We start from the raw sequence: 26,178 nt of genomic DNA, 5'->3' as shown, positions 1-26,178 counted from the left end.
AAACTTGTTGGTAATGGCACTATCTCAACATCACGCAAGCAGTTCACAGATACACGTGTCGTACGTGGACGAGTATTGTTCTGCTGAAAAATGGCACCACGATACAATCGCGTGAGAGGTAATACTGCTGTTGTGCCATCGGAGTACCTCAGTGGTAACCTGTTGTGACATGAAGGCTTAGCTGATGGCGACAGGAGTAACACCGCTGTGCCCCTCCAAAAAAACTGGAAAAATGGACGCCGTTATGCTCGCCGACCATGGTCACCCGGTATAGTGCAGAATCCTGATTCATCGCTGAACACATTGAGTGACATTCATGAACAGACCACGCTTCCCGGTGACAAAGCCACCCCAGACTTACCTCTTTATTGTTGTGGTGTTAACAACAACCTATGCATGGGACGGTATTTCCCTAATGTGGCTGCTGGTAGTCTCTGACCAATGGTAGTGGATGATACAGAATATTGCAGGGAATCCATACTCGCTGTCGGATGGCAGACGCACATGTGAGTGGGTCTGCTGCGATGTACTTGGGGCACAACTCGGGGACCATCCTTTGTGGTGTTCAAACGTGGTCGACTTGAACCTTCACGAGTGATCCTTCCTTCAGCTTCCCTCGCAGTCCAACATCGAGCCACTGAATCTCGATATTGCACGACTTGACCAGTTGGCCAAATGGAGACCCAGAATGAGGCCTGTTTGAAACTTACCAGGTGCTGATAACGCTGTCTGACAGGAGTATGCGGCATCTCCATGTCCTTCGCAGTGATCACACAACATCAGACGCTGTTCATGTCACTCATACCAGACCTGGTAACAATACTAAACATGAACAAGGCTAATGAACTCTGGTGCCTGTTCTACCTGTCACGGAGAATTGCAGCTCCATTCAAACCTGCCGATGGTGTTTACGTGTATGTAGTTACATTAACCATTTTTTTCTGGATGCTTCACTGTCAGGGAGTGTAACGTACAATGGGAACGTAATTTTCTAGCAATATTTATATATTTAACAGTTATTTTGATAAACATAACGGAGGGCGGGAGGGGGGGGGGCGGCCAAATTTCCATTCTCCAACCCTTTGATTACATAACTTGAAAAATTAATGTTAAGTAATTTAAGAGTTTAAAATAAATGACGATGTTTATAACAAGTCTTCGTCTTGCTATAAACATGACGAAGGTTACGTGATATAATGTACAGATGTGTAACGGCGGGTTCAAATTTATGGTGGGCTCGCAGTCTTTTTTTTTTTTTTACGAGAGCCTGGCAACAATTTTTGTGGTCATCCAGAAAGCGATGGAGAACATACTGACTATAGTTTCCAGTCTGCACGTCCACGTTCTTGTCCAGCCCACTAAACGAATTGTTACTATTCTCTATTTGCTTAGCGAGATCAGGACTATGATTTTAAATTAAGATTTGGAGTTCTAACTGACACATTTGTTTAGTAAAGGTTTACATGCACCATATGGCTCTGAGCACTATGGGACTCAACTGCTGAGGTCATTAGTCCCCTAGAACTTAGAACTAGTTAAACCTAACTAACCTAAGGACATCACAAACATCCATGCCCGAGGCAGGATTCGAACCTGCGACCGTAGCGGTCTTGCGGTTCGAGACTGCAGCGCCTTTAACCGCACGGCCACATCTGTACATTATATCACGTAACCTTCGTCATGTATATAGCAAGACGAAGACTTGTTATAAACATCGTCATTTATTTTAAACTCTTAAATTACTTGACATTAATTTTTCAAGTTATGTAATCAAAGGGTGTCAGACCCACCATACTTGCTCCGGACACTGCGGTGTCAATGTGTTCTTTTTTCCATTTCCAGGAGTGTAGTTTGTGAGATACAGAGGCAAGCGAGTGTGCCGGGTCACTGCTAGCAGCGAAACGTGACCATAAAGCGTCACCGCATAGCGCACAAGTATTCCACAATTAAGAATAAAATTAAAAATTAAAATAGCTTTTTCAAACTTTGTCAACATATAGTTTCATATAATACTGTTTTAAATGTCAAGTCTTAGAGTACTGTTAATAACAACTAACACAAGGTCTCTTATATTTATAGTTCAGAGGGAATGATCTACTGTCAGTTCCGTTCTAGAAATTATAGAAGGCAAAGTTTTTATGCAAGCGAGCTGAATCTGTTTTACCTACAAGCATGTAAAAATTAAGAAGATTCGAGATTAATTCATAACTTTGTTATTAAACATAGTGTGTACGAGAAAGCGGCCGTTTAGAGACTTCTGCCGTGTGCAAAACTTGCACCATATGAAATTCATTATCTTAAACTACACTATGAGCATTCAGAGGCGACCTCTACGGTAAGTTCCTACCAACTGTCTCTCGCCCTCACTGTTGATACTCAAAATAAATGCTTGCCACAAAAGTGGAAGATAATTGTCACCGCTTGCCACGCGGATTTGTCAATATCACGCACGGCACACTAACTCCTACTTTTGCGAAATCTAAGCGATCGAGGACGGTGTGCACTTCTCGCGAGTTCACTATTTATTATTACTGAAAATATGCGTTTTGGCACAGTCTGTCTCTAGCGTCATCCGAGGCAGTACGCACTGCGGCCTTTGACAGACGCGGATCTTACAGTGGCTGGGTGCGAAGTGAAGTTTTTTCTTGCCTCTAGGGTTGTATTTATATATGTGGTGCAGCGGACGAACAAGGGAACACCTGCTGTCATCCGCTTTCTCGTACACACTATGTTTAATAACAAAGTTATGAATTAATCTCGAATCTTCTTAATTTTTACATGCTTGTAGGTAAAACAGATTCAGCTCGCTTGCATAAAAACTTTGCCTTCTATAATTTCTAGAACGGAACTGACAGTAGATCATTCCCTCTGAACTATAAATATAAGAGACCTTGTGTTAGTTGTTATTAACAGTACTGTTCTAAGACTTGGTATAGCTCTACTATTAATAGGTTTTATCATGTGCTGCAACCAAAACTTTCTAGCACTAAAATTACAGATACTTAATCTACTACAAATAAGGACGTTTTAGTTCCAATTTAAGTTTTCGTTAAATTACTAGGAAACTATTAGAGGTAGCGTAACGTGGTCACGTAGTTATTATTTTTAGGATGGACTGAAGCATCATAGAAATTTTTTACATTTCTAAGTCTAATATTTAGCGCCTTCAATTTTTCTTAAAAGCGTGGATTCTGACCACAATTTTTATTTAATCATGTCGAGACTTGCACCAGTTAATTTTAACATACATCTGCACATTATAACCAATTTCTGGCTTTCTAGCTTTGTTATTTAGCCCCACTTATTTTTCTCTTAAAACGATGTATTATGAAAATCGCTCTAAGACTTGACATTTAAAACAGTATTATATGAAACTATATGTTGACAAAGTTTGAAAAAGCTATTTTAATTTTTAATTTTATTCTTAATTGTGGAATACTTGCGCGCTATGCGGTGACGCTTTATGGTCACGTTTCGCTGCTAGCAGTGACCCGGCACACTCGCTTGCCTCTGTATCTCACAAACTACACTCCTGGAAATGGAAAAAAGAACACATTGACACCGGTGTGTCAGACCCACCATACTTGCTCCTGACACTGCGAGAGGGCTGTACAAGCAATGATCACACGCACGGCACAGCGGACACACCAGGAACCGCGGTGTTGGCCGTCGAATGGCGCTAGCTGCGCAGCATTTGTGCACCGCCGCCGTCAGTGTCAGCCAGTTTGCCGTGGCATACGGAGCTCCATCGCAGTCTTTAACACTGGTAGCATGCCGCGACAGCGTGGACGTGAACCGTATGTGCAGTTGACGGACTTTGAGCGAGGGCGTATAGTGGGCATGCGGGAGGCCGGGTGGACGTACCGCCGAATTGCTCAACACGTGGGGCGTGAGGTCTCCACAGTACATCGATGTTGTCGCCAGTGGTCGGCGGAAGGTGCACGTGCCCGTCGACCTGGGACCGGACCGCAGCGACGCACGGATGCACGCCAAGACCGTAGGATCCTACGCAGTGCCGTAGGGGACCGCACCGCCACTTCCCAGAAAATTAGGGACACTGTTGCTCCTGGGGTATCGGCGAGGACCATTCGCAACCGTCTCCATGAAGCTGGGCTACGGTCCCGCACACCGTTAGGCCGTCTTCCACTCACGCCCCAACATCGTGCAGCCCGCCTCCAGTGGTGTCGCGACAGGCGTGAATGGAGGGACGAATGGAGACGTGTCGTCTTCAGCGATGAGAGTCGCTTCTGCCTTGGTGCCAATGATGGTCGTATGCGTGTTTGGCGCCGTGCAGGTGAGCGCCACAATCAGGACTGCATACGACCGAGGCACACAGGGCCAACACCCGGCATCATGGTGTGGGGAGCGATCTCCTACACTGGCTGTACGCCACTGGTGATCGTCGAGGGGACACTGAATAGTGCACGGTACATCCAAACCGTCATCGAACCCATCGTTCTACCATTCCTAGACCGGCAAGGGAACTTGCTGTTCCAACAGGACAATGCACGTCCGCATGTATCCCGTGCCACCCAACGTGCTCTAGAAGGTGTAAGTCAACTACCCTGGCCAGCAAGATCTCCGGATCTGTCCCCCATTGAGCATGTTTGGGACTGGATGAAGCGTCGTCTCACGCGGTCTGCACGTCCAGCACGAACGCTGGTCCAACTGAGGCGCCAGGTGGAAATGGCATGGCAAGCCGTTCCACAGGACTACATCCAGCATCTCTACGATCGTTTCCATGGGAGAATAGCAGCCTGCATTGCTGCGAAAGGTGGATATACACTGTACTAGTGCCGACATTGTGCATGCTGTGTTGCCTGTGTCTATGTGCCTGTGGTTCTGTCAATGTGATCATGTGATGTATCTGACCCCAGGAATGTGTCAATAAAGTTTTCCCTTCCTGGGACAATGAATTCACGGTGTTCTTATTTCAAATTCCAGGAGTGTATATTGCGCTTGTTTCGCTACACAGTCTTTTCATTAGGCGTATGATGTGACGGGGGGCTTCTGGTAACTACAGATAGGGATTGTTTTGTGGGGAGTATTGGATAGGACGTTGCATGGAAAAGCACATAGGGTGGAAAATAGAATGGAATAGGTGACTAGGATGGATTAGATGATTGGGAGGCAAGAAACGATTGGAATAGAGCTTTCATTTGGGAAGGCTCGAATGGATACGGTAGGCTACGGTTGGAAGGTAGGTTAGGTCTTAGGTGTGGAAGACGAGTGAAATTACATTCCGACAGAACATGGAGAGTTCTTAGACGACAGGAATGTTGAATGTATCAACACGGCTTGGCAGTAGGCGGGGTCCTCAAGGATTGGCGAAATTGTAGGTTGTTGGAAAAATTCATGGGATATGTAGGAAAAGTTAACGCGTTGTAGGAGTTTGAGGAGATGTGGGAACTTTGTGAGGCAATAAAACGTTGGAGGAGTTTGCTAAAGTTTTGTTCTTTGTTATTTTATCTCCAGCGCTCCACAGAGAGGGGCGGTGGCCTGTCGCTGGTGCAACATTCTAGTCTACAGCCTAAATCTTTAAAAATGAGATTTAATGGTGAAAATTTCCACAGTTTTTAAAACTATAAAAGGGATGAATTTGGTTGGCGTTTACGTAAAACGTTAAAACTGCTGATTTTGTCGCTGTTGTTGTTTAAATTAACATCGAAGAAGTAAAAATGAAATAACAGACACATATATTGAAAACACCTTGTAGAAACTGTGGCTTTCTTCTAAAAAACCGTACTTTAATTTCCCTTAAATACTGAAGCACCTACACTGGGAGAAAGGATTTGGGGAGGGGGAAAAGGCTATAACGTTGAACGGTGTGGGTAAAATATATAGGGGTTCTTTGGGTGCCAACTATGAAGATGTACGTAGCTCTCCGGCGGATAGTGGGAAGAGTGAGGACGAGTCTGATGCGCTAGGAGAGACATACCGTCAAGGGAAGAAGAGATGGAGAGAGATGGAAAGGAAAGAGGCAGGGAGGTATCTGGTGTGGAGTGGAATTGATGTGGGGATTATAGTTGGTAGGATAACAAACAGCTCGGATTTCATTTTCTGGGAGAGGAAGTCGGTTAAAGTTGGGATAGACTATTGAGTGTGTGCAGGTGTAGGGACGGCAGAATTTAGAGGTAAAGGCGCGGCAGCATACCAGAATGGAAGATAAGAGGAGAAACAATGGAATTATTGGAAACCAGTTTTCGAACAACGTAGCATAGGCGGAGGTGTACTGTGTAGATCTACATCTATATCTACATCTACGTGATTACTCTGCTATTCATAATAAAGTGCCTAGCTGAGGATTCAATGAACCACCTTCAAGTTGTCTCTCTACCGTTCCACTCTCGAACGGCCCGCGGGAAAAACGATCCCTTAAATTTTTCTGTGCGAGCCCTGATTTCTCTTATTTTATCGTGATGATCATTTCTCCCTGTGTAAGTGGGTGCCAACAGAATGTTTTCACAACAGGAGGAGGAAACTGGTGATTGAAACTTCATGAGAAGATCCCGTCGCAACGAAAAACGCCTTTGTTGTAATGATTGCCACTGCGATTCACGAAACATGTCTGTGACAATGTCTCACCTATTTCGCGATAATACAAAACGAGCTACCCTTGTTTGTACTTTTTCGATGTCATCCGTCAGTCCCATGTGATGCGGATCCCACACCGCACAGCAGTACTCCAGAATAGCGCGGACAAGCGTGGTGTAAGCAGTCTCTTTACTAGACCTGTTGTACCTCCTAAGTGTTCAGCCGATGAATCGCAGTCTTTGGTTTGCCCTACCCACAATATTATCTATGTGATAGTTCCAATTTACGTTACTTGTAATTGTAATCCCAAAGTATTTAGCTGAATTTACAGCCTTCAGATTTGTGTGATTTACCGCATAATCAAAATTTAGCTCATTTCTTTTAGTACTCATGTGAATAACTTCACACTTTTCTTTACTCAGGGTCAACTGCCACTTTTCGCACCATACAGATATCTTATCTAAATCATTTTGCAATACGTTTTGATCATCTGATGACTTTAGAAGACGGTAAATGACAGCATCATCTGCAAACAATTTAAGACGGCTACTCGGATTATCTCCTATGTCGTTAGTATAGATCAGGAACAATAGAGGGCCTATAACACTTCCTTGCGGAACACCGGATATTACTTCTGTTTTACTCGATGACTTTCCGTCTGTTACTACGAACTCTCTGACCTTTCTGACAGGAAATCGCGAATCCAGTCGCACAACTGAGGCGATACTCCGTAGGCACGCAGTTTGGTTAGAAGAGGAACGGTGTCTAAGCACTCCTTCAGGCCACGAGTGGCGTACCGGGACCATCCGACCGCCGTGCCATCCTCAGTGGAGGATGCAGATAGGAGGGGCCTGGGGTCAGCACACCGCTCTCCCGGTCGTTATGATGGTATTCTTGACCGAAGCCGCTTCTATTCGGTAGAGTAGCTCCTCAATTGGCATCACGAGGCTGAGTGCACCCAGAAAAATGACAACAGCGCATGGCGCCTGGATGGTCACCCATCCAAGTGCCGGCCACGCCCGACAGAGCTTAACTTTGGTCATCTCACGGGAACTGGTGAAACCACTGCCGAAAGGCCGTAACGGTTCTAAGGCCTTCTGGAAATCTAAAAACAAGGAATCAATTTGACGTCCCCTGTCGATAGCACTTGTTGTTGTGGTCTTCAGTCCTGAGACTGTTTTGATGCAGCTCTCCATGCTACTCTATCCTGTGCAAGCTTCTTCATCTCCCAGTACCTACTGCAACCTACATCCTTCTGAATCTGCTTAGTGTATTCATCTCGAGGTCTCCCTCTACGATTTTTACCCTCCACGCTGCCCTCCAATGCTAAATTTGTGATCCCTTGATGCCTCAAAACATGTCCTACCAACCGATCCCTTCTTCTAGTCAAGTTGTGCCACAAACTTCTCTTCTCCCCAATCCTATTCAATACCTCCTCATTAGTTACGTGATCGACCCACCTTATCTTCAGCATTCTTCTGTAGCACCACATTTCGAAAGCTTCTATTCTCTTCTTGTCCAAACTGGTTATCGTCCATGTTTCACTTCCATACATGGCACACTCCATACAAATACTTTAAGAAACGACTTCCTGACACTTTATACTCGATGTTAACAAATTTCTCTTCTTCAGAAACGATTTCCTTGCCATTGCCAGTCTACATTTTATATCGTCTCTACTTCGACCATCATCAGTTATTTTACTCCCTAAATAGCAAAACTCCTTTACTACTTTAAGTGTCTCATTTCCTAATCTAATTCCCTCAGCATCACCCGATTTAATTTGACTATATTCCATTATCCTCGTTTTGCTTTTGTTGATGTTCATCTTATATCCTCCTTTCAAGACACTGTCCATTCCGTTCAACTGCTCTTCCAAGTCCTTTGCTGTCTCCGACAGAATTACAATGTCATCGGCGAACCTCAAAGTTTTTACTTCCTCTCCATGAATTTTAATACCTACTCCGAATTTTTCTTTTGTTTCCTTTACTGCTTGCTCAATATACAGATTGAATAACATCGGGGAGAGGCTACAACCCTGTCCCACTCCTTTCCCAACCACTGATTCCCTTTCATGCCCCTCGACTCTTATAACTGCCATCTGCTTTCTGTACAAATTGTAAATAGCCTTTCGCTCCCTGTATTTTACCCCTGCCACCTTCAGAATTTGAAAGAGAGTATTCCAGTTAACATTGTCAAAAGCTTTCTCTAAGTATACAAATGCTAGAAACGTAGATTTGCCTTTTCTTAATCTTTCTTCTAAGATAAGTCGTAAGGTTAGTATTGCCTCACGTGTTCCAACATTTCTACGGAATCCAAACTGATCTTCCCCGAGGTCCGCTTCTACCAGTTTTTCCATTCGTCTGTAAAGAATTCGCGTTAGTATTTTGCAGCTGTGACTTATTAAACTGATAGTTCGGTAATTTTCACATCTGTCAACACCTGCTTTCTTTGGGATTGGAATTATTATATTCTTCTTGAAGTCTGTGGGTATTTCGCCTGTCTCATACATCTTGCTCACCAGATGGTAGAGTTTTGTCACGACTGGCTCTCCCAAGGCCATCAGTAGTGCTAATGGAATGTTGTCTACTCCCGGGGCCTTGTTTCGACTCAGGTCTTTCAGTGCTCTGTCAAACTCTTATTACTTCATAATTATAAAAAGCTAGTTGTGTTTCACAAGAACGATATTTTCTGAATCCGTGCTGACTATGTGTCAATAAATCGTTTTCTTCGAAGTACTTCATAATGTTCGAATACAGTATATGTTCCAAAACCCTACTGCAAATCGACGTTAGTGATATAGGCCTGTAATTTAGCGGATTACTCCTACTTCCCTTTTTGGGTACTGATGTGACTTCGAGAAGGAATGGAAATTTGATGATATTGTAGAGGATTCACGTGGTGGATGGTAAAAGGATGCAGAAAGCAAGGCGGAGTTTTTGACGTTCATGGAGTTGGAGACACTGATAGAACTTAGGTGGAGCGGATGTCCATTACATTTCCGTAGGAGATTTGTTAAGGTTTATGACTCCTAGCTTTAGTAGGGGCATGGATATTGAAGCAAGTATTGCTTTTTAAAGTGAATACTATATTTCTAATAGTCTTCGAAAGTTTTGGCAAAACGATTACAGTAATATACAGCATGTTTCTCTAAAGAATCTGAGAACTGAGCTAAAGTTTTGAGGGACTCTCGTGGCAGGTTCCGCCGTTGCACGCAATAAGCAACTCCACCCTGCTTCTAAATTTTTCCACATTTCCCAGATACTTGACTGAAAGGCCGCAACGCCAAAATTAATAAGTGCTACACCATTGCAATCGTCTTTCCAAGCGCTTTAGAATGGTTTTCTAAGGTGTAGTGCTCCCTTAAAAAAATCTTGTTTCAGTATCTTACATTTGTTCCTTAAAAAACTGTTCGTAAGCAGAAATGATGTTAACTGATATAATTTTGAACAAAAAAATGTGCGGTTACAGTATACAAACTTTCTGTTCTTCCTTAGCACATTTTGTTTTTACTAATGAACAAGTGTCATAGTGTTTCAAAACAGTTGAATAATATGAACTTGACTTTTCTTTTACAGTATCATGATACACAGAAACATCATCGTGTAAGAAGCAGAAGGCATCAAACTCACAAAGAAGAGGAGTTACTACTTTTGTTAGTTGTTTATTATTATATAAGAATTTACTGTATGTATTACAAGTATTCTGCTGTTAACAATATTATACCGATAAACATGAGACCAGTTTTATTTAAACCAACAATAAAATTCGTCGTTGTATGTTAAGCATCTCTACCTGATAGTTTAGTACAAGATCCAGCTCACTTACTGAGGACAGATGGTAAGAGAAAGAGAGAAGGAGAGACAGAGAAAGAGAGAGACAGAGAGAGAGAGAGATAGAGAGAGAGAGAGAGAGAGAGAGAAGACTAGATGACCAAGGGGATAGGGAGAAACGGGCAAGGTGAGACAAGATGAGAAATTAAGACGGACAAACTTCCACAGTCTTAGACACAGAGCTTATAAACGTTCAGTGACTTTGGGAATGAGTTGCAGATCCGATGTCAATCGATTTAATATGGCATACCACGTAACACAAAGTAAAAGCTTGAAATGTTCAACTTACTAAAACCTAGAGTGTTATGACCAGAAACACGGTTTATTATTGTTATACACGATCATTCCGTGCACGACGAGTTCAATCACTGCAAAGATATGAAACACATAGCCGTTAACGAGGTGCCAAAACCTGTGACAACGAAAAGCAAACCACTTTATAAGCCGATCTTTATCAAAGGATAGAGCGTAAATTGAACTATGTATACATATTTTTAGAATGTTTAAGGGAGATAAAAAGGAACACTTTTTGTCTGACAGAAATGTCACAGGTGGGGTCCTTGAAGGTTTTAACGCTAGTGGTGTTGAGAGACGGTGTCCACGTGTAATGAATATTGTTTTAAATGTGTTGCATCTGTCCTAGGGATTTCCTTTTGCTTTGGGAGATGAAGCGTTTAGTGTCGTAGGCTTTGTGTAAGTTTTTTTTCAGGCTGCAGCCATTATTCATGAAACAACTGGTTATTCCGAGCGTGTTAGAAAGTCTCTAGCACGCAGAAATCACCTCCTGTCTCTGAACACCATTTGTTTTGACGCTAGTCAAAACCTTGACGGACCCCTACCGGGAAAACGGTGTTCTTGTGACGTAGAAAAAGTGTTTGTTTTTTATCTCCTCTAAACATTCCCAATTTTTTTGCACGTAGGTATTTAAATCCTGTATATATTGTAAACAACGTGTAAAACGTTTTTTCTGTCACAGAAAATCATGTCGTGTTTAATACTAAATCCTGGTTCCAATGTTGTCGTTACCACTGAGTAAATAGGTGTAGTCTGGAAACATCCTGTTTGTTGAATTTCGTCGAAAGTCCTTGATTTTCATGTTGTTATAAGGTGTAAATATTACATCGAGCGTAGGGTTGATCAGAACAGGACACGAAATCGGCTGAAGATTCTCTAAATTAATACCCCAAAATATTCAAGTACGACCACTTACTCCGAAATATCTGAGAGAGGCTATGGGCCATATGCTTACATATAAGAGACACTGCCTAACATGAAACAGAAAGAGCCTGGCAGAAACATCATAGTGGAGAAACTGACCGGTACCACACGCTAGCTGGCATAGACCCTTCTGGAATTAGACTCAAGGTAGCTGCTAGATGCGAGGAAAGCGGGACTATGGCTACAGAAGCCCACTCTTTATACGGTCATCAGCCAGAACATCTTCGGCTGAAAACAAGAAAACGCTTCTTGATAAGCACTAAAGCTCTTACAGGAACACCAGGCTCGCAGAAATCTCGAAGTGGCGGGGCAAACGTCAACACTTGGAGAAATGGTTGGTTCCGAAGGAAGAGCTCCCTCCTGATCATTCTGAGGACAACTTGGAGATCTCTCAACAGACTACGCTTTAGTACTACGAGATGCAAAGCCAGTCTGCAGAAGCAGTGTCTTTCTGTGGAGTCAGTTTTATGCAAGTGCGATGCTGTACAACAATCTGCTACAGTGTTCTTCTCCTGCCGCATGCACGATAAGAGCCTTGACGAGGGCAACACCAAATGCACTCGACGTGACTAATGTATAAACCGATGTCAGCGATCGATTTCCCGTTTTTGCTTTGTTGCTTTGTACTCCTGACACTATAATAAATAAATAAACTTAAAAAACATATGTGATATTCCTGGCTGTATTTTATTTTGTTAGAGGCTCGCCTTGATGCAGCTTGATACAAATGAAGTAGCATATGGTACAAAAGTGGAGCGACAGATGGTACAGCATGTGCCACTCCCGTGGGAGAGTCCGCCAATTATATCGAACTTTGAATCTGATTGGTCGGCACGCTCGGGTGCTAGGCGCCAAAGCGTCGCTATATACTTTTCATTGTATTTAAACCAGTTTTTAGTATGACAATCTCTCATGGTTGCCCTACGAGTCTCCCGTTTTGTTTATTAAATTTCCCTAGTTTTGAGAAACGTAAGAGTAACGATTTGCAGCAGAAGTGTTTCGGACACCTTCGAGTCGCTTTGGCGCGCCTGGAAGACGAAGTACACTGCTGGCCACCGTAAATGCAACACCCTGAAGGAAGCATCCGAGTCGAGTGAAATTTACACCATGAGTTTGCATCGATGAGATATGCAACTGATCAGAATTTCAGCGCAGACGCACATCACGCGCGCCTGTAGCGCCACCTCATAGCGCCATTTAAGGCTTGGCGATTTCGACGAGTGTACGTTCGGCACGTGTGTTTACCTTGTGGTTGTTTCACAAGACGATCAGTTATGCCTCGTAGACAACAGCGAACATTTTTTGATCATGTATCCGAGTTCGACAGAGGAAGGATAGTGGCTTACCGAGATTGTGGATTATCATACAGAGAAATCGCTAGTCGTGTTGGACGAAACCAAACAACTGTAATGCGGATATGTGACCGTTGGATGCAGGAGGGTACGACGGACCGACGTGGTCGATCGCATTCACCTCGGTGCACCACTGCACGTGCTGATAGGCAAATTGTGCGCATGGCAGTGACGGATCGCTCAGTGACATCCCGAACCGTAGCACAGCACATTGCGTCTGTAACGCATCATCCAGTGTCTGCGCGTACCATTCGACGCCGTTTACAGCAGAGTGGTCTGTCCGCAAGACGTCCATTGCTTCGTCTACCATTGACGCAGAACCACAGACGTCTCCGTCGCCAATGGTGTGATGACAGACGGATGTGGACGGCAGAATGGAATGACGTTGTCTTTACCGACGAGGCACGCTTCTGTCTGCAGCACCACGATGGTCGGATTCGAGTGTGGAGACACCGTGGAGAGAGGATGCTGGACAGCTGCATTATGCACCGCCACACTGGTCTTGCACCGGGTATTATGGTATGGGGCGGTATTGGATATTACTCTCGCACGCCTCTAGTACGCATTGCCGGTACTTTAAATAGCCGGCGCTACATATTCGAGGTGCTGGAGCTAGTTGTCCTTCCTTACCTTTAGGGTTCGGCCACAGCCATATTTCAACAGGATAATGCGCGACCACACGTGGCACGCATTGTCCAAAGGTTCTTCGTCAATAACCAGATTGAATTGCTTCCCTGGCCGGCTCGCTCTCCGGATCTTTCGCCGATAGAAAACATGTGGTCCACGGTTGCTCAACGTGTGACCCAGATTACATCCCCAGCTGGCACACCAGATGATCTTTGGCAACGTGTGGAAGCTGCTTGGGCTGCTGTACCCCAGGAACACATCCAACGTCTCTTTGACTCAATGCCGAGACGTGTGGCAGCGGTTATCTCCAACAATGGCGGCTACTCTGGCTACTGATTCTGGCAGGAACCACATGTCACAGACGTCTGTAAACGTAATCATTTGATACTTGGTCAACATGTTATCTACAAAACAAATTTTGTTGTGCTACCTCTTGTCTTTCTTGGTGTTGCATTTACGGTGGCCAGCAGTGTACTTCGGCTGCGCAAGTCACTCTGTTCCGGGTGTTCTGGAGGACCCGATACGTATCTCTATTTCGGGCGTTCTGGAGGGTCGGACACGTATCTCAGTATCATGCGTTACTTAGATGAGAATATATAATACTCACTCTGTCTAGTGCGTGCTGGAGAGCCAGACATGTAAGTTGGCTCTTTAGGTTTTTATGTTGGTAACGCCATGTAGCGCTCTATATGAAGGTCACTGACTGTGCTGTGTGAAGTCTGTGGCTGGTTGGCACTGTTGGAATAGTCGCTATTGTAGTGTTGGGCAGCTGGAGGTGAGCTACCAGCAGTGGTGGATGTGGGGAGTGAGATGGCGGAGTTTTGAGAGCGGATGATCTGGACGTCGTGTGTCCATCAGAGAGAGTAAATTTGTAAGACTGGATATCATGAACTGATATATATATATATATATATATATATATATATATATATATATATATATATATATATATATATATATATATATAATGACTCTTGAACATTATTAAGGTAAATACATTGTTTGTTCTTTATCAGAATCTTTCATTTGCTAACTATGCCTATCAGTAGTTAGTGCCTTCAGTAGTTAGAATCTTTTATTTAGCAGGCAGTATTAGTGCTCGCTGTATTGCAGTAGTTCGAGTAACGAAGATTTTTCTGATGTAAGTGATTCATGAAAGGTATAGGTTATTGTTAGTCAAGGCCATTCTTTTGTAGGGATTATTGAAAGTCAGATTGCGTTGCGCTAAAAATATTGTGTGTCAGTTTATTGAAGATCTGAATAAGTAAAGAAAGAAATGTCTGAGTATGTTCAGTTTTGCTCAGTTGTTTGAAAAACATAAGGGGTTTATCAGCACAGTAATTCATCAAGTTTTCTAAGGGGATGTTTCAATGTGTATCATATTTCGGAGGTTGGATGGAAAAGATACCATACAATTAAGAAAGCTATGTCGAGTGTTGTAAAAGACAGTGTAAATGTGCGAATATCTGAATAAACAACAAACAGGATACATTAAAGAGAAGTGTCACCCACCATCATTGTCATCGCCTACCATCATTGTCAGTACTGCGGATCTTGCCCTGTGTAAATAGAGAGACTAACCTGGGCAAGTAGTATCCCGCAAAAAGCACAATCACAGTTTCGAACAGACCCAGCAGCCTCCGCCGAAGAAGATCCGACGATCGACAAGCTGTCTTCTACGCTGGGGACACAACGTCACAAGACGACAGGTTGGTGGAAAGACCTGTCAGAGACTCTCATTCCATCTCTCCAGCTTCCATATCTGATTTCCAAAGGGACACATAATTAATACTTTCCAAACAAAATCACTAGATACACTATAAGGTAAAGTCCTACTTATTAGATACATGCTTCACCACCAGCGCTAGTTTTTTCTTTTTTTTTGTCGTATTTCCCGATTTAATTTCAGCAGCCATTGCTATTATCATGAGATTGCACGGTCTTAGGTTTTGCATCCTGAAACAGAATTAACTGTTTAATTGCAATTTGCTGCTGTTACTGACGTTATCTGGCGAGTGATTAATAAATTAACTATCAGAAGATCGATTCCTAAATATGAAACCTAATCTGAAACGCCCCCCCACATGAACCATGGTCCTTGCCGTTGGTGGGGAGGCTTGTGTGCCTCAACGATACAGATAGCCGTTCCGTAGGTGCAACCACAATGGAGGGGTATCAGTTGAGAGGCCAGACACACGTGTGGTTCCTGAAGAGGGGCAGCAGCCTTTTCAGTAGTTGCAGGGGCAACAGTCTGGATGACTGACTGACCTGGCCTTGTAACACTAACCAAAACAGCATTGCTGTGCTGGTACTGCGAACGGCTGGAAGCAAGGGGAAACTACAGCCGTAATTTATCCCGAGGGCATGCTGCTTTACTGTATGGTTAAATGATGATGGCGTTCTCATGGGTAAAATATTCCAGAGGTAAAATAGTCCCTCATACGGATCTCAGGGCGGGGACTACTCAAGAGGACGTCGTTATCAGGAGAAAGAAACCTGGCGTTCTACGGATCGGAGCGTGGAATGTCAGATCCAGTAATCGGGCAGGTAGGTTAGAAAATTTAAAAAGGGAAATGGATAGGTTAAAGTTAGATATAGTGGGAATTAGTGAAGTTCGGTGGCAGGCGGAACAATACTTTTTGTCAAGTGAATACAGGGTTATAAATACAAAATCAAATAGGGGTAATGCAGGAGTAGGTTTAATAATGAATAAAAAAATAGGAGTGCGGGTAAGCTACTACAAACAGCATAGTGAACGCATTATTGTGGCCAAGATAGACACGAAACCCACGCCTACGACAGTGGTACAAGTTTATATGCCAACTAGCTCTGCATATGATGAAGAAATTGATGAAATGTATGATGAGATAAAAGAAATTATTCAGGTAGTGAAAGGAGACGAAAATTTAATAGTCATGGGTGACTGGAATTCAACAGTAGGAAAAGGAAGAGAAGGAAACGTAGTAGGTGAATATGGATTGGGACTAAGAAATACAAGAGGAAGCCGCCAGCAAGAATTTTGGACAGAGCACAACTTAATCATAGCTAACACTTGGTTCAAGAATCATGAAAGAAGGTTGTATACATGGAAGAACCCGGGAGATACTAGAAGGTTTCAGATAGATTATATGATGGTAAGACAGAGATTTAGGAATCAGATTTTAAATTGTAAGACATTTCCAGGGACAGATGTGGATTCTGACCACAATCTATTGGTTATGAACTGTAGATTCAAACTGAAGAAACTGCAAAACTGACTAAATCAGAGGTTGTACAGAGTTTCAGGGAGAGCATAAGGGAACAATTGACAGGAATGGGGGAAAGAAATACAGTAGAAGAAGAATGGGTAGCTTTGAGGAATGAAATCGTGAAGGCAGCAGAGGATCATGTAGGTAAAAAGACGAGGGCCAGTAGAAATCCTTGGGTAACAGAAGAAATATTGAATTTAATTGATGAAAGGAGAAAATATAAAAATGCAGTAAATGAAGCAGGCAAAAAGGAATACAAACGTCTCAAACATGAGATCGACGGGAGGTGCATAATGGCTAAGCAGGGATGGCTAGAAGACAAATGTAAGGACGTAGCGGCTTATCTCAGTAGGGGTAAGATGGATACTGCCTACAGGAAAATTAAAGAGACCTCTGGAGAAAAGAGAACCACTTGCATGAAGATCAAAAGCTCAGATGGAAACCTAGTTCTAAGCAAAGAAGGGAAAGCAGAAAGGTGGAAGGAGTATATAGAGGGTCTCTAAAGGGGCGATGTTCTTGAGGACAATATTATGGAAATGGAAGAGGAGGTAGATGAAGATGAAATGGGAGTTATGATACTGCGTGAAGAGTTTGACAGAGCACTTAAAGACCTAAGTCGAAACAAGGCCCCAGGAGTAGACAACATTCCATTAGAACTACTGACAGCCTTGGGAGAGCCAGTCCTCACAAAACTCTACCATCTGGTGAGCAAAATGTATCCGACAGGCGAAATTATCTCAGACTTCAAGAAGAATATAATAATTCCAATCCCAAAGAAAGCAGGTTTTGACAGATGTGAAAATTACCGAACTATCAGTTTAATAAGTCACAGCTGCAAAATACTAACGCGAATTCTTTACAGACGAATGGAAAAACTGGGAAGATCAGTTTGGATTCCGTAGAAATGTTGGAACACGTGAGGCAATACTGAGCCTACGACTTATCTTAGAAGAAAGATTAAGGAAAGGCAAACCTACGTTTCTAGCATTTGTAGACTTAGAGAATGCTTTTGACAATGTTGACTGGAAAACTCTCTTTCAAATTCTGAAGGTGGCAGAGGTAAAATACAGGGAGCGAGAGGCTATTTACAATTTGTACAGAAACCAGATGGCAGTTATAAGAGTCGAGGGATATGAAAGGGAAGCAGTGGTTGGGAAGGAAGTGAGAGAGGGCTGTAGCCTCTCCCCGATGCTATTCAATCTGTATATTGAGCAAGCAGTAAAGGAAACAAAAGAAAAGTTCGGAGTAGGCATTAATATCCATGGAGAAGAAATAAAAACTTTGAGGTCCGCTAATGACATTGTAATTCTGTCAGAGACAGCAAAGGACTTGGAAGAGCAGTTGAACGGAATGGATAGTGTTTTGAAAGGAGGGTATAAGATGAACATTAACAGAAGCAAAACGAGGATATTGGAATGTAGTCGAATTAAGTCGGGTGATGCTGAGGGAATTAGATTAGGAAATGAGACACTAAAAGTAATAAAGGAGTTTTGCTATTTGGGGAGCAAAATAACTGATGACGGTCGAAGTAGAGAGGGTATGAAATGTAGACTAGCAATGGCAAGGAAAGCGTTTCTGAAGAAGAGAAAATTGTTAACATCGAGTATTGATTTAAGTGTCAGGAAGTCGTTTCTGAAAGTGTTTGTATGGAGTGTAGCAATGTATGGAAGTGAAACATGGACGATAAATAGTTTAGACAAGAAGAGAATAGATGCTTTCGAAATGTGGTGCTACAGAAGAATGCTGAAGATTAGATGGGTAGATCACATAACTGATGAGGAGGTATTGAATAGGATTGGGGGGAAGAGACGTTTGTGGCACAAATTGACTAGAAGAAGGGATCGGTTGGTAGGACATGTTCTGAGGCATCAAGGGATCACCAATTTTGTACTGGAGGGCAGCGTGGAGAGTAAAAATCGCAGAGGGAGGCCAAGAGATGAATACACTAATCAGATTGAAAAGGATGTAGGCTGCAGTAGGTACTGGGAGATGAAGCTTGCACAGGATGTAGTAGCATGGAGGGGCTGCATCAAACCAGTCTCAGGACTGAAGACCACAACAACAACAACAAAGTTAAATGAAAATAAGTTGATTACAAAATGTTCTGAGTTATGAGAACGCTAAATACTCCTCTTCGAACGTTTTTAATTCTCGCCATTTCGATCTCTCTGCTGGGATCGTCTTCAGGATTTTACTGGTGTTCCTAGATATCTGAACACTGTCGAAAGCCTATTTACACGCGCTTTTTCAGAGAAGTAAAGTAACTGGGTAAAAATCTTTTAGGCCACCTAAAGCAGACACCGAAAGAGAGGGAGATTCCAAAACATTATTGTTGTTATTCCGACTCGCTTGTTTACTGGCAGCCTTCTTTGTGCCACGCTAGCCGTGGCTGGTGTTTACTTATGTGATGCGGAGTAGCTACGAAGATGGGAGGTTGCAGCCGTCATCTCCATTGAAACTGAACTTATGCTTCGGTACTTATATTGCGTCATGGGTTTCCCTACCACAAGTATTACTTGCCCTGGGTAGCATGCGTGTGTTTTTATAGACAATAACCCTTTTCACATTCTTATGGTTGCTCTGCTGCCACTGATTTTTCATTTTGTGGTAAACGTGGTGGCTGTTCTCTTTAATACGGTCGTTTATTGTCCTGCCAGCTTCACCAATATATACATGGTCCAGTGACATTAGGTGACCCCCGCCTGTACTGAACATCACAGACGACAGGTGCCACCACTAAGAGTGTATAAAGTGTGAAGAGGGGACGCGGAAAACAGTGGAGTTGTTGGCGTAATGCGGAAATGGAGTGATTTACTTGACATCCAAAAGGTCACGATCATTGGCTTTCGGACCATGGAAGCATACCTGAAGGGGCTATGTTTGTAGACCGTTCGCGTGGTGCCGTGTTTAAGTATACCGTGCATTGCAAAATGGCGCTATCCAGAACCAGCGCCGAGGTAACTGTGATGGACTACGGGCCATAGATGACAGGAGTGAACGGTGGCTGCGAAGATGCGAACAGGCTGACAGGCGTGCAAGTGCTGAGCAACTGACCGGATGAACCAAGGGACTACGAACGGTGTCTCCTCAACGACCATTCAGCGAACGTTGTTGCATATGGGCATCCACACCAGACGCCTGGTTCATGCAGCCATGCTAACTGCTCTTAGTCGGTTGAAATTTGCACACCAATACAGCAATTGGATGTCCACTGAGCAATCACGATTTATGCGCCATCGGCGTGAAACGTCTGAAAGCAGACACCTTGCAACAATAGTCGGAAGGTGCAGGCCGGAGGAAGGGGTTAAGGTCTGTGGAATATTTTCGTAGAATTTTATGGATGATCTCGTCATTCTGGAAGGTAGGATGGATCAACAAAAAGATGCAGCTGTCCTTACAGTTTATTTTTCCTCGGCACGATGGGATCTACCAGCAGGACAACGCAACATGTCACACAGCTCGCAGTGTACGTACATGATACAGAGAGAACCAGAATGAGTTTATCGTACTCCCGTTGCCACCAAACTCCCCAGATCTAAACCGAATCGAGAATCTGTAGTACCGTCTTGATGGGACTCTGAACCCCATTGATCCTCAGCCGACAAACGTAGAGCAGCTGGCCACGGCACTAGAGTTGTCATGGCTTCAGATCACTAACGATACCATCCAGAACCTCACTGCCTCTCTTCCTGCACGTCTCGCAGCGGTCCGCGCTGTGAAAGGTGATTATTCAGGGTTTAGACAGGTGGTCACATTCACGTGACTGGACAGTGTACTTTGCCATAACCACACATCACTTCATATGGCCCTATAATGTGGAGGCTGTTAGTCTCGTCCATTGTAGGTCAGAAGTTTCTTATCTTTTGTTGATGGTAGAATATAGTCCTTATACCATTCTTCATACACCGATTACCCTAGTTATAACAATACTGTGCTGCTTGACATTACTCGTAGAGAGTTGTAATAAACGTCTGCCACGGTGGCCGAGCGGTTCTAGGCGCTTCAGTCCGGAACCGCGCGACTGCTACGGTCGCAGGTTCGAATCCTGCCTCTGGCATGGATGTGTGTGATGTCCTTAGGTTAGTTAGGTTTAAGTAGGTCTAAGTTCTAGGGGACTGATGACCTCAGATGTTAGTTAAGTCTCATGGTGCTTAGAGCCATTTGAACCATTTGTAAATAAACATTCTCTGAAAATATAAAATCATTTTTGAGCCTTACAGAATGAAGGGAGACAGGGCTCAACGTCCCGTTGACATCGAGGTCATTAGAGACGGAGTGCAAGCTAGACTGTTGTCAAGGAAGGAAAGGAAATCGGCCATGTCCTTTCATGCCGTTTCAAAGGAACCATCACGGCATTTGCGTGCAGCGATTTAGGGAAATCACGAAAAACTTAAATCTGGATGGCCAGACACGGCTTTGATCCGTCATCCTCCCGAATGCGAGTCCAGTGTGCTAACCACTGCGCCACCTCCCTCTGCTTCAGCCTTAAATATACAGGGTGAGTCACCTAACGTTACCGCTGGATATATTTCGTAAACCACATCAAATACTGACGAACCGATTCCACAGGCCGAACGTGAGGAGAGGGGCTAGTGTAATTGTTTAATACAAACCATACAAAAATGCACGGAAGTATGTTTTTAACACAAACCTACGTTTTTTTTAAAATGGAACCCCGTTAGTTTTGTTAGCACATCTGAACATATAAACAAATACGTAATCAGTGCCGTTTGTTGCATTGTAAAATGTTAATTACATCCGGAGATATTGTAACTTAAAGTTGACGCTTGAAACCTCCGACGTTCAGTTGCGTGTTGTAACAAACACGGGCCACGGTCGGCGAGCAGCATCTGCAGGGACATGTTTACGATGACAACCGTGTTTACGAGTGTGGCTGTAGTGCACTGTTGTGGTTTGGTCTAGCTGTCGCAGTGTCCGCATGTAGCGCTTGCTGCTATTGTTATTGGTCTCCGCACGCAGACCAACTGTAGTACACCGTGTTACCAGACGTCTGTGATAGTGTAGTGTTGTAGGAACTGTGACCATGGTGTATTCGAACTCTGAAAAGGCGGAGATGATACTCATCTATGGCGAGTGTCGACGAAATGCAGCTGAAGCCTGCAGGGTGTATGCAGAACTGTACCCGGACAGAGAGCATCCAACGTGCCGCACATTGCAAAACATCTACCGCCAACTGTATGCAACAGGTATGGTGGTAGCACGCAAATGGGTCCATAACAGGCCCGTCACAGGAGAAGCGGGTGCAGTTGGTGTGTTAGCTGCTGTTACCATCAACCCACACATGAGTACACGGGACACTGCGAGAGCCGGTGGACTGAGTCAAAGTAGTGTCATGCGCATACTGCATCGTCACCGCTTTCACCCGTTTCATGTGTCGCTACATCAGCAATTACATGGTGATGACTTTAATCATCGAGTGCAATTCTGTCAATGGGCATTAACAGAGAATGCGTTGCAGTTCTACCTGTTTACCGATGAAGCGGGTTTCACAAACCACGGGACAGTGAATCTACGGAACATGCATTACTGGTCCGTGGACAATCCTCGCTGGCTCAGACAGGTAGAGCGACAGCCACCGTGGACTGTAAATGTATGGTGCGGAATCATTGGCGACCACCTCATTGGCCCTCACTTCATTGCAGGGGCCCAAACAGCTGCAACATACATCGCGTTTCTACAGAATGATCTGCCAACGTTGCTCGAAAATGTCCCACTGGAAACGCGTCGACGTATGTGGTATCAGCATGATGGTGCACCTGCACATTCCGAAATTAACACTAGGCTGACCGTTGACAGGATGTTAGACGGGCGTTTCATAGGACGTGGAGGACGCATAAATTGGCCAGCCCGTTCTCCTGATCTTACACTTCTGGACTTCTTTCTGTGGGGTACGTTAAAGGAGAATGTGTACCGTGATGTGCCTACAACCCCAGAGGATATGAAACAACGTACTGTGGCAGCCTGCGGCGACATTACACCAGATGTACTGCGGCGTGTACGACATTCATTACGCCAGAGACTGCAATTGTGTGCAGCAAATGATGGCCACCACATTGAACATCTATTGGCCTGACATGTCGGGACACACTCTATTTCACTCCGTAATTGAAAACGGAAACCACGTGTGTACGTGTACCTCACCCCTCATGGTAATGTACATGTGCGTCAGTGAAAAAGACCAATAAAAAGGTGTTAGCATGTGGACGTAATGTGCTGTTCCAGTCTCTTCTGTACCTAAGGTCCATCACCGTTCCCTTTGGATCCCTACGTAATTCGGTGCTCTCCGATACACAGGATCGAACAGCGGAGGAGTGGTACTGAAGCGTTGACTTAAGGTTACAATATCTCCGGATGTAATTAACATTTTACAATGCAACAAACGGCACTGATTACGTATTTGTTTATATGTTCAGATGTGCTAACAAAACTAACGGGGTTCCATTTTAAAAAAAACGTAGGTTTGTATGAAAAACATACTTGCGTGCATTTTTTTATGGTTTGTATTAACCAATTACACTAGCCCCTCTCCTCACGTTCGGTCTGTGGAATCGGTTCGTCAGTATTTGATGTGGTTTACGAAATATATCCAGCGGTAATGTTAGGTGACACACCCTGTATAAATGAACTTAAAACTTGCGAAGTTGGAGCTGATCTTAAGGTATCACAAATTATTGTTGCACAATTGATAGTATTCTTCAGAAGAACTGTGCCAGCCATTAGGGGTGAGGACGACAAAGCCTTTCCCCTTGCCATTCTGCTTTGTAACCACCTATTCTACATGGTGAAAAGTGCAGTAGGATCCCCCACGGGCATTATCGAGAGACAGTAACACGTGTGCCTAGTCGTTTGCAGTTTCAGGAACGCCTTTTCTCTAGCAAGAGGTATACTGGTGATAGTCTACTCTAGAGAGTGGCCTGTTGGTAGTGCAAGTGAGAGGCCAAGTTGTAGTCACTCTGCAAGACACTGAATAGTTGCTAACTTTGATACAATTAATTTCAGCAAGTAATATTATCAGATGTGTAAATGAGAATCATCTCTGTCATATCGTTGCCGTAGATTCAAGATTTTTCCAAAATATTTAGGTGTTGCAGGTACTATACTACACACATCAAAAAAAGTTTTGCATCACCTCGGTTCCCAGAGTTCCGGAACCTGTACAGAAAACAGGAATAGAGGTCAACATAAACATCATTTCCGTTGTTTTTATTGCTCAACCAAACACTGCATCTTGTACCACCATGCAGCGAGACCTTCAGAGGTGGTGGTCCAGATTGCAGTACACACCGGTACCTCTAATACCCAGCAGAACGTCCTCTTGCATTGATGCATGCCTGTATTCGTCGTAGCATATGTTACGGGTTCTGGACCACTTGTTAAGCCTTCTCACTACTTGCTAGCAGCAGACACAGTGGCTGCGCCAAAGACTGACACGGCGTGGAGGTTTTATTTATTGAACTTCCTTTACAATTGCTCCATCGTCGTCGCTGCCCAGGCCTGCGGATCCCTCCACCTGTCTGCTGCTGTGTAGATTCTCCAACAATGCGCTCCACGCGCGCCGCTGATCGCACTCGGAGCCTCAGGCCACCAGTGCTCCGCTGAAGCCAGGAAGCCCCAGTACGGCACACCAACGAAGTCGCGTCGCCGTGAGGTCAGCTGCCGACGCCTGCTGCACCGGCGGCTGGGAAGCCATCTGTCGCGATGTCCGCGAGGTCCTGTCATGGACGGACCACGCGCTGGGGGACCGGGTTGCCGTGAAGTCCGGGCGTCAGTCCCCGGCGGCGCCTGTGACCAGACCGCGCTGCGGCCGGTCATGCTGGAAGTTCTCGCTGTAGTTAGCCATGGTGCCGACCGAACTCGGGCCGACCCCCAGAGCTGAAGCTGACATCTGGCGGCGAACGGATGACTCCTGCAAGCTGGAACAGACTTCCAGAATCGTCACCTACGACGACTGAACATTCGGACACGGGCCACGTCCGTCCTCAGATCCGAACTGTTTCCTAATGGCTTCTATCTCTTGCTGCCTGCGCTCCACTATTTATATCCGGCAGGAGGACGTTTTTCATGTAGCTTTTTGTTATTACTCCTGCAGTACATTGCAGCATAACTTAGCATGCTGGCCTCACTTCCCCTTACTCAGCACTCTCCAGGCTTCGCTCGGCGCTCGGTCTGCGTGAGTCCTTGCATCAGCCGGCTGGTAGACTGCTTCTGTCAGCAAGGCTATCTGTGCCGCGCTTACTTTGCAACGCCTCGGTCGCCGCGTTCCTGTGTTTTGCCGTTCTCCACTGCGTGAAGCAATGCTTACTACATGTGGCCGCAACACTGCCTCCTCCTAAAAATTAAATTCGTCCCCAAATTTCCCCTATACGTTAACTCTAGTTCTATCCTACACTGCTGGCCACCGTAAATGCAACACCCTGAAGGAAGCATCCGAATAACGTGAAATTTACACCATGGGTTTGCAGCGATGAGATATGCAACTGATTAGAATTTCACCGCAGGCGCACATCACGCGCGCCTGTGGCGCCACCTCATAGCCCCATTTAAGGATTGGCTATTTCGACGAGTGTACGTTCGGCACGTGTGTTTACCTTGTGGTTGTTTCACAAGACGATCAGTTATGCCTCGTAGACAACAGCGAACATCTTTTGATCAAGTATCCGAGTTCGACAGAGGAAGGATAGTGGCTTACCGAGATTGTGGATTATCATACAGAGAAATCGCTAGTCGTGTTGGACGAAACCAAACAACTGTAATGCGGATATGTGACCGTTGGATGCAGGAGGGTACGACGGACCGACGTGGTCGATCGCATTCACCTCGGTGCACCACTGCACGTGCTGATAGGCAAATTGTGCGCATGGCAGTCACGGATCGCTCAGTGACATCCCGAACCATAGCACAGCACATTGCGTCTGTAACGCATCATCCAGTGTCTGCGCGTACCATTCGACGCCGTTTACAGCAGAGTGGTCTGTCCGCAAGATGTCCATTGCTTCGTCTACCATTGACGCAGAACCACAGACGTCTCCGTCGCCAATGGTGTGATGACAGACGGATGTGGACGGCAGAATGGAATGACGTTGTCTTTACTGACGAGGCACGCTTCTGTCTGCAGCACCACGATGGTCTGATTCGAGTGTGGAGACACCGTGGAGAGAGGATGCTGGACAGCTGCATTATGCACCGCCACACTGGTCTTGCACCGGGTATTATGGTATGGGGCGGTATTGGATATTACTCTCGCACGCCTCTAGTACGCATTGCCGGTACTTTAAATAGCCGGCGCTACATATCCGAGGTGCTGGAGCCAATTGTCCTTCCTTACCTTCAGGGCTCGGCCACAGC

General features: G+C 44.7%; 1 protein-coding gene across 1 annotated transcript in view; it reads left to right on the top strand.

Moving 5' to 3' along the window:
- Positions 1 to 10,279, top strand: part of LOC126195027 (dipeptidase 1-like) — a 397,993-nt gene extending 387,714 nt beyond the window's left edge. Inside the window, exon 12 of the mRNA XM_049933467.1 lies at positions 10,113 to 10,279. The gene's annotated coding sequence lies outside the window, so the exon portion shown is untranslated. The remainder of the gene's footprint in view (positions 1 to 10,112) is intronic.
- The last annotated feature ends 15,899 nt before the right edge of the window (positions 10,280 to 26,178 follow it).

This window comes from Schistocerca nitens, chromosome 7, assembly GCF_023898315.1.
Source record: "Schistocerca nitens isolate TAMUIC-IGC-003100 chromosome 7, iqSchNite1.1, whole genome shotgun sequence".
In the NCBI taxonomy this organism is placed as follows: domain Eukaryota; kingdom Metazoa; phylum Arthropoda; class Insecta; order Orthoptera; family Acrididae; genus Schistocerca; species Schistocerca nitens.
The sequence above is the reverse complement of the archived record's forward strand: the minus strand, read 5'-3'. Positions and strand labels throughout refer to the sequence as shown.